Source organism: Sinohyriopsis cumingii, chromosome 18 (assembly GCF_028554795.1).
Source record: "Sinohyriopsis cumingii isolate HCF-2022 chromosome 18, ASM2855479v2, whole genome shotgun sequence".
Taxonomy (NCBI): Eukaryota; Metazoa; Mollusca; class Bivalvia; order Unionida; family Unionidae; genus Sinohyriopsis; species Sinohyriopsis cumingii.
In genome coordinates this window covers 54,379,666-54,388,259 of record NC_142978.1, presented here as the reverse complement: position 1 = coordinate 54,388,259, position 8,594 = coordinate 54,379,666, and the positions used below count along the sequence as shown (strand labels likewise).

At 35.4% G+C, this 8,594-nt stretch overlaps 1 protein-coding gene across 1 annotated transcript in view; it reads left to right on the top strand.

Annotated features, from left to right (window-relative positions):
• Positions 1–2,724: 2,724 nt before the first annotated feature.
• The window catches only part of LOC149776672 (heat shock 70 kDa protein 12B-like), a 41,584-nt gene continuing 35,714 nt past the window's right edge, over positions 2,725–8,594 (top strand). Inside the window, exon 1 of the mRNA XM_089942509.1 lies at positions 2,725–2,835. The gene's annotated coding sequence lies outside the window, so the exon portion shown is untranslated. The remainder of the gene's footprint in view (positions 2,836–8,594) is intronic.

The window sequence follows — 8,594 nt, the reverse complement described above, 5'->3', positions numbered from 1 at the left end:
ACTCTGACGTATATTTTCATTTCATAGATGCAACTAACAATATTTTTTCTTATTTTATTACCTGTTATCTTTGACTAATTATTTCACTATTATTAGTTTGAACTGCAGAGGCTTAAAATTGACAATTCCAAATGAAGTAATATATTTAATGGATTCAGACAACATTACGGTGTGTTAATTCTAATGGACGTAAATTTTACAAACGAGATTGAAAAGTACTTTTAAACAGTGGGGCTATAAAGGCTTTCTTTTCAGGTCATTTCAGAGACATTCCAAGGGTTGATGAAAAGTTTTAATACCACTTTTCAGCATCAACTTCATAATACAATATCAAACATGGGTAATTGTCTTATTTTGTAAATCTCCATCAAAAGTTATAGAATGCTTTTATATGCAGCATACGGATCAAACAAAGATAAACCAGATTATGTCTATACAATCCAAAATCATGGGTAACGTTTCAATTCATATAGCAAGAAACAATGTTCTCCAATTCATTGGGATACATACCGTTAGTTAGTTTCATCAAATTAATATTAACTCAAATTAAAAAATACTCTGTCACGGAGAGCTTTGATTTGATAGATATCTGGAGAGAGAATAACCCAAAGAAAAGACAGTATACTTAGAGAGGGTCCTATATAAAATATTTAAACTGGATATATTCTTAATTTCGAATGGTATTCATCGAATGTCAATTCTTTCAATACATGTATAATTTATATGTGAGATAATTCACTTATTTCGAGAGAGGCTGGGTGTCCTAGTGTTCAAGAGCGCTCGCCTTTGTCGATCACTGCCACCTAACCTGTCTGCGTGGGTTAGAGTCTAGGGTTCAGCAAATGTGGGTATATGAAAATGCTTGCCAGTAGCTTTCCGTGCGTCGATGATTATTACCAGGAGTTTTCATTCACCAGATGTACTGCAGTGAGAAAAGGTGTAAAACCCCAATTAACAGCAACTTAAACAACTTATTTCAAGAAAGTGGAAAAAAGCAGTTGGAAATTTAACAACTCTTTCCTCCTTTATAACGTGTCTGTGACGTTAGGTAAGTTAGAGATACGGCTTATAAACGAAATGTATGCAACACTTGAATATCATTTGTTAGTTGACATTCAGCCCTTTAGGGGCACTCTGACAGTTATACTTAGATATAAAGTACTTGAATCTTTCTTTGAATTTCTTTGCAGAAGTTATAAAATGAAAACCAGATTAGAGAGTATTTTGTCTCAAGAACCTTCAAAACTATCCACTTAGAAATCGATATATAGTAACAATAACTTCAAAGTACAGTATTCAACACAAATGGGTTCAGGAATATCAAAAGGTGGGTGTCAGGTAATAGGCTAGAAAAATGTATATATTTTATAACTTGAACACAAGCAATGTCACGGAAAAAAACAATTTAAAAATTAGCTTTGGACAAAGGCTCTATTATAACAGATCAAAACGAGATAATGTTAACACAAACATATATTCTGAATTTACCAGTGTTAGTTGTGTTACGACTTTAAGGTCTCAAATTAAGTAACAGAAAAGAGCGAATACCAAGTTTTCTAAAATTTAACAAATATTTTATTTTCATAGAATACAAAGTGGAAATTTAAGAAGAACTGACAGTATTGTGGATTAAATCACAAATAGGCCTTAACGTTCTATCATGAGTCCAATGGTATAGAATTCCGAATAAAATCCAGTGATATTCGGAACGAATTCCAATCTTGCATGTGCTGAAATACAGATAGCCTGGAATAGCGTTGATGTTTTAACAGTCTTGATGTATGAATTCACAGTAATCTCGAAATAGCGATTAAGTCCTAAGTCAAAGAGTACTTTGCAATTCCATTGAATAATTTAAATATATAACCAATAGCTAAATTAATTTTTAAAAAATCCTTTCAAATCAAACTGAACAAGATGAGTAATTTTGACATAAGTAACCCGAATATTAAAAGCTAAGTAAAAAAAGAGAATCAGCATGAGGGTCATTGTAATGGAAATTTCCATCAAATTGTCAATATAATTCGTTTCTAGAAGTGTATAAGGTCGGCATGAAGGTTGTATTTAGAACACAGAACAAAGTAAACATGTTTATCTACAAATAATAATAGTATTAGTATATAATCCTCATTCATAGGCAAAAACTTAGCTATGTAAGACGTTGTTTGGAAAAGAGGACATTAGTCAGGGACGCCCAAACTCCTACTCTCAATTATGGACAAAGGTCAACCACACAAAACTATTAAATATTAACATGTAGAAGGATCTTAACGATAGAAATAAACAATTTTTCCTCTCTCTTTAGATCCAAAAATTGACGAAAGAAGAAACGCTGATGCAGATAACGGTCCTTGTTATGTATGTATGTATGTATGTATGTATCTCTCTCTCTCTCTCTCTCTCTCTCTCTCTCTCTCTCTCTCTCTCTCTCTCTCTCTATATATATATATATATATATATATATATATATATATATATACATAGATACATACACACATATACATATAAAGTTTTATTGACAAAAGTTTTGTTACTGCTCATTTAGTAAAAACTAATATCCTATGATCGTAGTCGTCACGCCAAAGATAACTCATGTATACAGTGGACGTTATTTCATTAATAAGTTTAAAGGTCAAGTAGTATTCAAAGTACAAGTAAGCAGCACGTGATTCGATAAAGATATTGGTGCTGGTACAAGGTCAGATATTTTTTCTGTACTGTTGACACATAGCACGGTTGTGACATCATTGTGAATGCCTTTGGAATTTATTGGGATTTCTCGAACTATAGATTTTAAAAGAACTTTTACGATTTCAGGGATTAATCCTTCATACCGTAAGTTATTTTTAATTCTTTCTCTCTGTATTTTATGGAAGCGAATGATATTTTTCAATTATGCAACACCTGTTGGGTTTCCTCTTTCTTGTTACCTAGTTTATGATCCTAGAATCGTTAAAAAAATAAAAAAATGACCACTGCTTCGCGATTTGAATTTGTTAGAATATTTCAGAGATTTAAGATTCTTTTGAATATATAAGAGATTCGAATTGATTTGAATATTACCAGATTTTTACATTACATAGATTTTAATAATTCAGAGAGATCATAATCGCTCGAAATTTAAATTTCTTTTTGGTTTGAAATTTTCTTACTCTCGGGTATTTTATTTTAATATATTTAAGAAATTTATAGCTAGACCATCAAGCGTTCACCATGACATCTAAAGTAGGGAAATTCATTGTAGAGACTACATAGGAGGGTTAGAGTCCTTTAAAAAGGGCGTGTTACTTGAGCTTGTCAAGCATTATGATATTTCTGAACCGACTGTATCTTTAAAGTAGTAAGAGATCATGAATATATATATATATATATATATATATATATATATATATATATATATATATATATATATATATATATATATATATATATATATATATGTATTATTTGGTGAACAGTTGTATACTTGATAAAAGTGTTTTGGGTTTGACAAGGAAGTCTCCATCTGGTTCGGACACGAACCTAAGGAAATTGGAGTTAAGAAACCACAACCACCATCAACATTACATCTTCCTTTTTACTCTTTATATTGTGTCTTTAATGATAATGATGATAGCGGTTCTTCTTCTTCTTGTTATTATTATTCAAACATTGCTTATTTATTCATGCCCCTCTGGGCCATAGATATCGAATTGGAAAAATAATAATAATAAATAGATGTATAATTGAAATATAATAATAAAATAGTAATAATAATAATAATAATAATAATAAAAATCATCATCATCATCGTCGTCGTCGTCGTCGTCATCATCATCATCATCGTCGTCGTCAGCAGCAGCAGCATTAAAGACACAGTATAAGTAATAAAGAAAGTTGCAATGCTGATGGAGCAGCAGAGAGGGCGAACAGACTCTAAAGCGACCACCCGTATTTTCGCAAAATAAGCCTTCCTAAAAAATCGCACCCTCCCCCCAAAGAAAACGCGATATCCAGCGTAAGACAACTCCGTCGATGACAAATTGGCTTACCCGGTTATCGCCGATGGGTTTTTTCTAAACGTGATACATCGAAGGAAAATATGCTATTGTGTCGGTGCCAATTTGGAGGCGCGCCCTCTCTGCTGCTATGAATTAAATCATCGCTATATCAATAATGGCAAATATCGGAGAAGCATATACCACTAGATTAGCTCGAGAGCGACTAGAAGCAATCAAAAAAATTCTTCCCGTGAGAGATTCTGTAAGACAAAAACTTCAAGAACGTCAACAAGTACAAGCTGAATTCGCAACCGGCACAGAGCAGTTATTTAAACCCTAACAACAGCTACTGAAAGAGCTATATGGGGAGATATTAAGGATGAGACGAAGGAGGGTATTCTTCCAGCATTAAAATAAACCGCTGAGCAGACTGAATAAATAGCAGCGAGAACTAAAAAAACAAAAAATAGATTTTACGAAAACTTCCAACTGATATAGCTGCAGCTCAGCCTCTATCCCTCGATAAAGAAATACTTGAAGGGGTCAGAAAAATTCGTATTGCAGTCGGTGATGTAAAAGATCGCATACCAGAAAGAGAAACAGAACAAGCCAGGGCCAAAGTTGATGTAAACGATAAATTTACCGAACTTGGTATTAAATCCATAAAGGCAATTAAAACCATAAATGGTTTAGCTGAGTTTGCCGCGTGAAGTTATGATCACCGAGGCCGAGTTTTAAAATCCGAGTATGCCGATGATGCTATGGGTCGTGAAGACTGGTAAAAGTGGATATATCGTATATACTACGATGCTGATCAGGCTAGAAACAGTGATACTAGATATATTGAATTTTCTAGAGCAATAGATCATTATTTTGCACAACTACAACAACCAAAACCTCCTCCCCAGCAACAGAAAAAAAACAACAACCACAACCTCCTCCCCAGTAACAGAAAAAACAACCACAACCTCCTCCCCAGCAACAGAAAAAAACAACAACCACAACCTCCTCCGCCATTGCAACAAACGAAGAAGGAGCTGTATTATCCAGATGACGAAGAAGATGAGCCTGACACGGGTGCTACTGGCAGTGGTTTGGGGAATGGTTTTATTGCCTGTCCTAACAATATCATCGATGACGTGCAACGATTAGAAATTCTCATGGGGGTAAACGAGCTGGAAATAACTCACCGGAAATAATTAATGAAGCAGTTGATATCTGTCGACGATTATTTCAAGGCGGTATCATAGACATTAATGTTTACCGAGAACTTATTGATGAAATCGTTGATGAATATCACCGTGACTAGTTGTTAGATAAATGAATAATTAAATAAAAATGATCGTCCAAAATTCTCATCGTGGACCCGTACCGGTCAGGGTGATAAACTCGCGATTGCCAACCTATACAATAATTTACGGAGATGGACTCGGTGATGTTGTTCAGGGTTTATTCAGAAGGATAGCTCCCAAAGGAGTACCGCTAAACAATTATCAATGAAAGCTATTGACGTTGTTCGTGATAAAGCTCCTGGTCTTATTGGTAACGTTGCCAGAAAGCGTTCTTGGCAATCAAGGATAGACTAGCACGATTAATACGCAGACCACCACAGCCAGTCAAATTACCAAGCACTGAGGTGATGCCTGCAAATGTCAGCAAAGTAATAAATCAAGCCGCAAATCAAAAGCTAGCAGTGCTGATAAATCAAGGGGCTGAACAGATAAATACGTGTCTGATTCAGGAAGTAGTCTTCGTTTTAGAAGATAACAATTATAATAAAATGTTTAAACGTGTATATGACCCAGCGTTTGACATGGATGCACCAGTACTCAAGGATGAGTCCGTGCGTGATTATAAGTATTTTTCTTATGAGGCAGTATCGCCAAATGGACGAAATGAATTACGAGTTCAGGATACAAGTAGGAATTTCTTGCCCGCTGAAGCATTTATTGAGGTCAGAGGTGAACTTGTAACAAAGGTCGTCGATAATACACCATACGGAGCTAATGTCAGAGTTTGATTTGTTAATTATGGCATCATGGCGTTATTCAAAAGTGCCATATACATGATTGATGGAAAATAAATTGAGACAATCCAGGATAATGTTGACGATGCTACGACGATTATAGGCTTAGCAAGATATTCAGATGATTATAATAGATCAGCTGGTCCGACTATGATGTTCGCTAAGGATAATTCTGAACATCCCGATGGGAGGCCTGATATTGTAAGACGACCAAGAAACTTTGCCGATAACGCTGACGCTGATTATGGCCGTTGGTTCATAGCAATCCAAATTACAACTTAGGATTTAGAACACGTCAATTAATTTTAAAAGGTGATCGTAGAAGATTTTCATGTGCAATTCCACTGTCCCATATCTTTGGATTTTGCAGAAATGTCAGAAAGGTCATTTTTGGAGCCAAACATACAATTGTTCTTCATCGAAAAGAAGATAATGATGCTATATGGCGAGAATATGGCGCTGCTGATGGTAAAGTAACATTATTTAAACTCTCATTGTGGATGCCGGTAATGACTCACTCGCTGAAGAAGAGCGGCTACTTTCTTTTATGGACCAAGGGGGCAAATCAATATTATCGTGGTTAACAACAACAAAATCCCGTCGACGTTTATTTACTTGGCATATATCATCACAGCAAGGTGTTTCTGCACCAAGATATATCTTTGTTGCTTTTCAAGATGCTGCACGATTAAAGAATCAAGAAAGAAATCCAATAGTATTTGTCAAACTTGTTGTCTCTGAAGTATCTTTAAGAATAAACAGTCATCAAGAACCATCCGAGGATGTATTATTGAATTTTGACGAAAATTATGTGTCGTTTGATGACATTCATGGGACGCGATCAAAATATTGATACTGGTTTACAAATATCGCAGTTAGATTTTACATCGTTGTATCCGATTTATTACTTTTCGCTGGAACATCTTGATTTAGTTAAGCAATCAGTCGTTGATATACATTTTCGAACTAACGTAAACTCAGGTGGTATTAATTACAGAGCAATTGCTGTTATACTCAGCGATAAAACAATGTTACTTGAAGGTGTTGGTGGGCGAATGAGAGTCATTGATGCCCTAGTGAAAAAACATGTAGACAATTAGATCAATCGCGTTAATTATAAAAATGTCATATGGTCACGTTAATGTCCCTCTGACTCCTGGTCAAGCGAAAATTTTTTAACAAAAACACAGAGTGTTTCACCTATGTCAAATTTGGATTTACTCGATGCCGCTAAAATATTAAATATAAAAATGTCAGAGGTGTTTTATGAGAGATCAGTTACCGCGTGAACCGAATAATCCAGAAACTGGAATTATTAATCTCGATAACAGCGATGGTCCAGGAACTCATTGGGTTGCTTACGCGATACATCCACGTGGAATTGTTTATTTCGATTCGTATGGATTAGCACCGCCAGTTGAATTCCTAAAATACGTGCAAAGCACTCCATTCCAGTCTGGTATTCAACGCTACCAACACAAACATTAACCGATCCACCAATATGTGGCCGTGAAGTAATTAATGTACTTGCAGCGTTATCAAAATCATCCAAACCACCACACAATGTTGTGCAATAGTATACCACGGATAAATTAAACAATCCCTAAAAAAAATAATGGTTGATATTTACGGACGATCTATCAACACGAGTAAAAGTAAAAAGCTCCACGATGTAGATTTATCAAAATACTCAACTAAAGATGACGTTGACAATCTTTTATCTCTCTCCGGATAGACCCAGATGAGGTCATAATTTTTCAGGACCGGCATGGCAAGTAAAAAACTAGTGATATGAAATGGCATGAAATAATTCGTAGGGTTATTGGAGCTACCCCGGGTAACATCCCTGTGTTCACTGACAGCGAAAAAATCAGAGACTCAGGTATGTCAATTGCCAGCATCAAAGATGAAATTGCAAAAAGTGTTGCTATCGCGTGAAAAATACCACTGACACAATGACAGGTGAACTCAGCATGAATGGAAACAAGATAGTAGTTTTAAGAGATCCAACATCCCCGGAAGATGCCGCGACGAAAAAGTATGTTGACGCGCTATTTACAACCGTCGGAACCATATTCCCTTCTCGTTTAAAAAAACCGGTGACACAATGACAGGTGAACTCAACATGAACAGAAATAAAATAGTGGTGTTAGCGGATCCAACATCCGACGAAGATGCCGCGACGAAAAAGTATGTTGACGTTAACTACAACACCGTTGACGGTAACTTATCCACGTTGCGGGCCGAGTATGACGTTCACGTAAACGCGTTTACAAATCTCCGTAGAAACTTTATGAAAATTAATGAAACCGCAGAGGAATTCTTTGGTACCCCATAGACCTTTGACGCAAAACTTTCTATCAAAACTAACATTGACACAATCAAGAAAACACAAGAAGATATCGTAAGTGGAATTCCTGATATCGTTAACAAAATTAGTCTGATTAAAATCTCACATTGAAATACTTAATCAGCTCGTATCCGACATGGACTACATTAACCAGTTATTAATTCAGGTAATAATTGATCACACTAACATCACACATCGCCACAAACAATGATTTCTAACTGAATATAAAATAACAGAA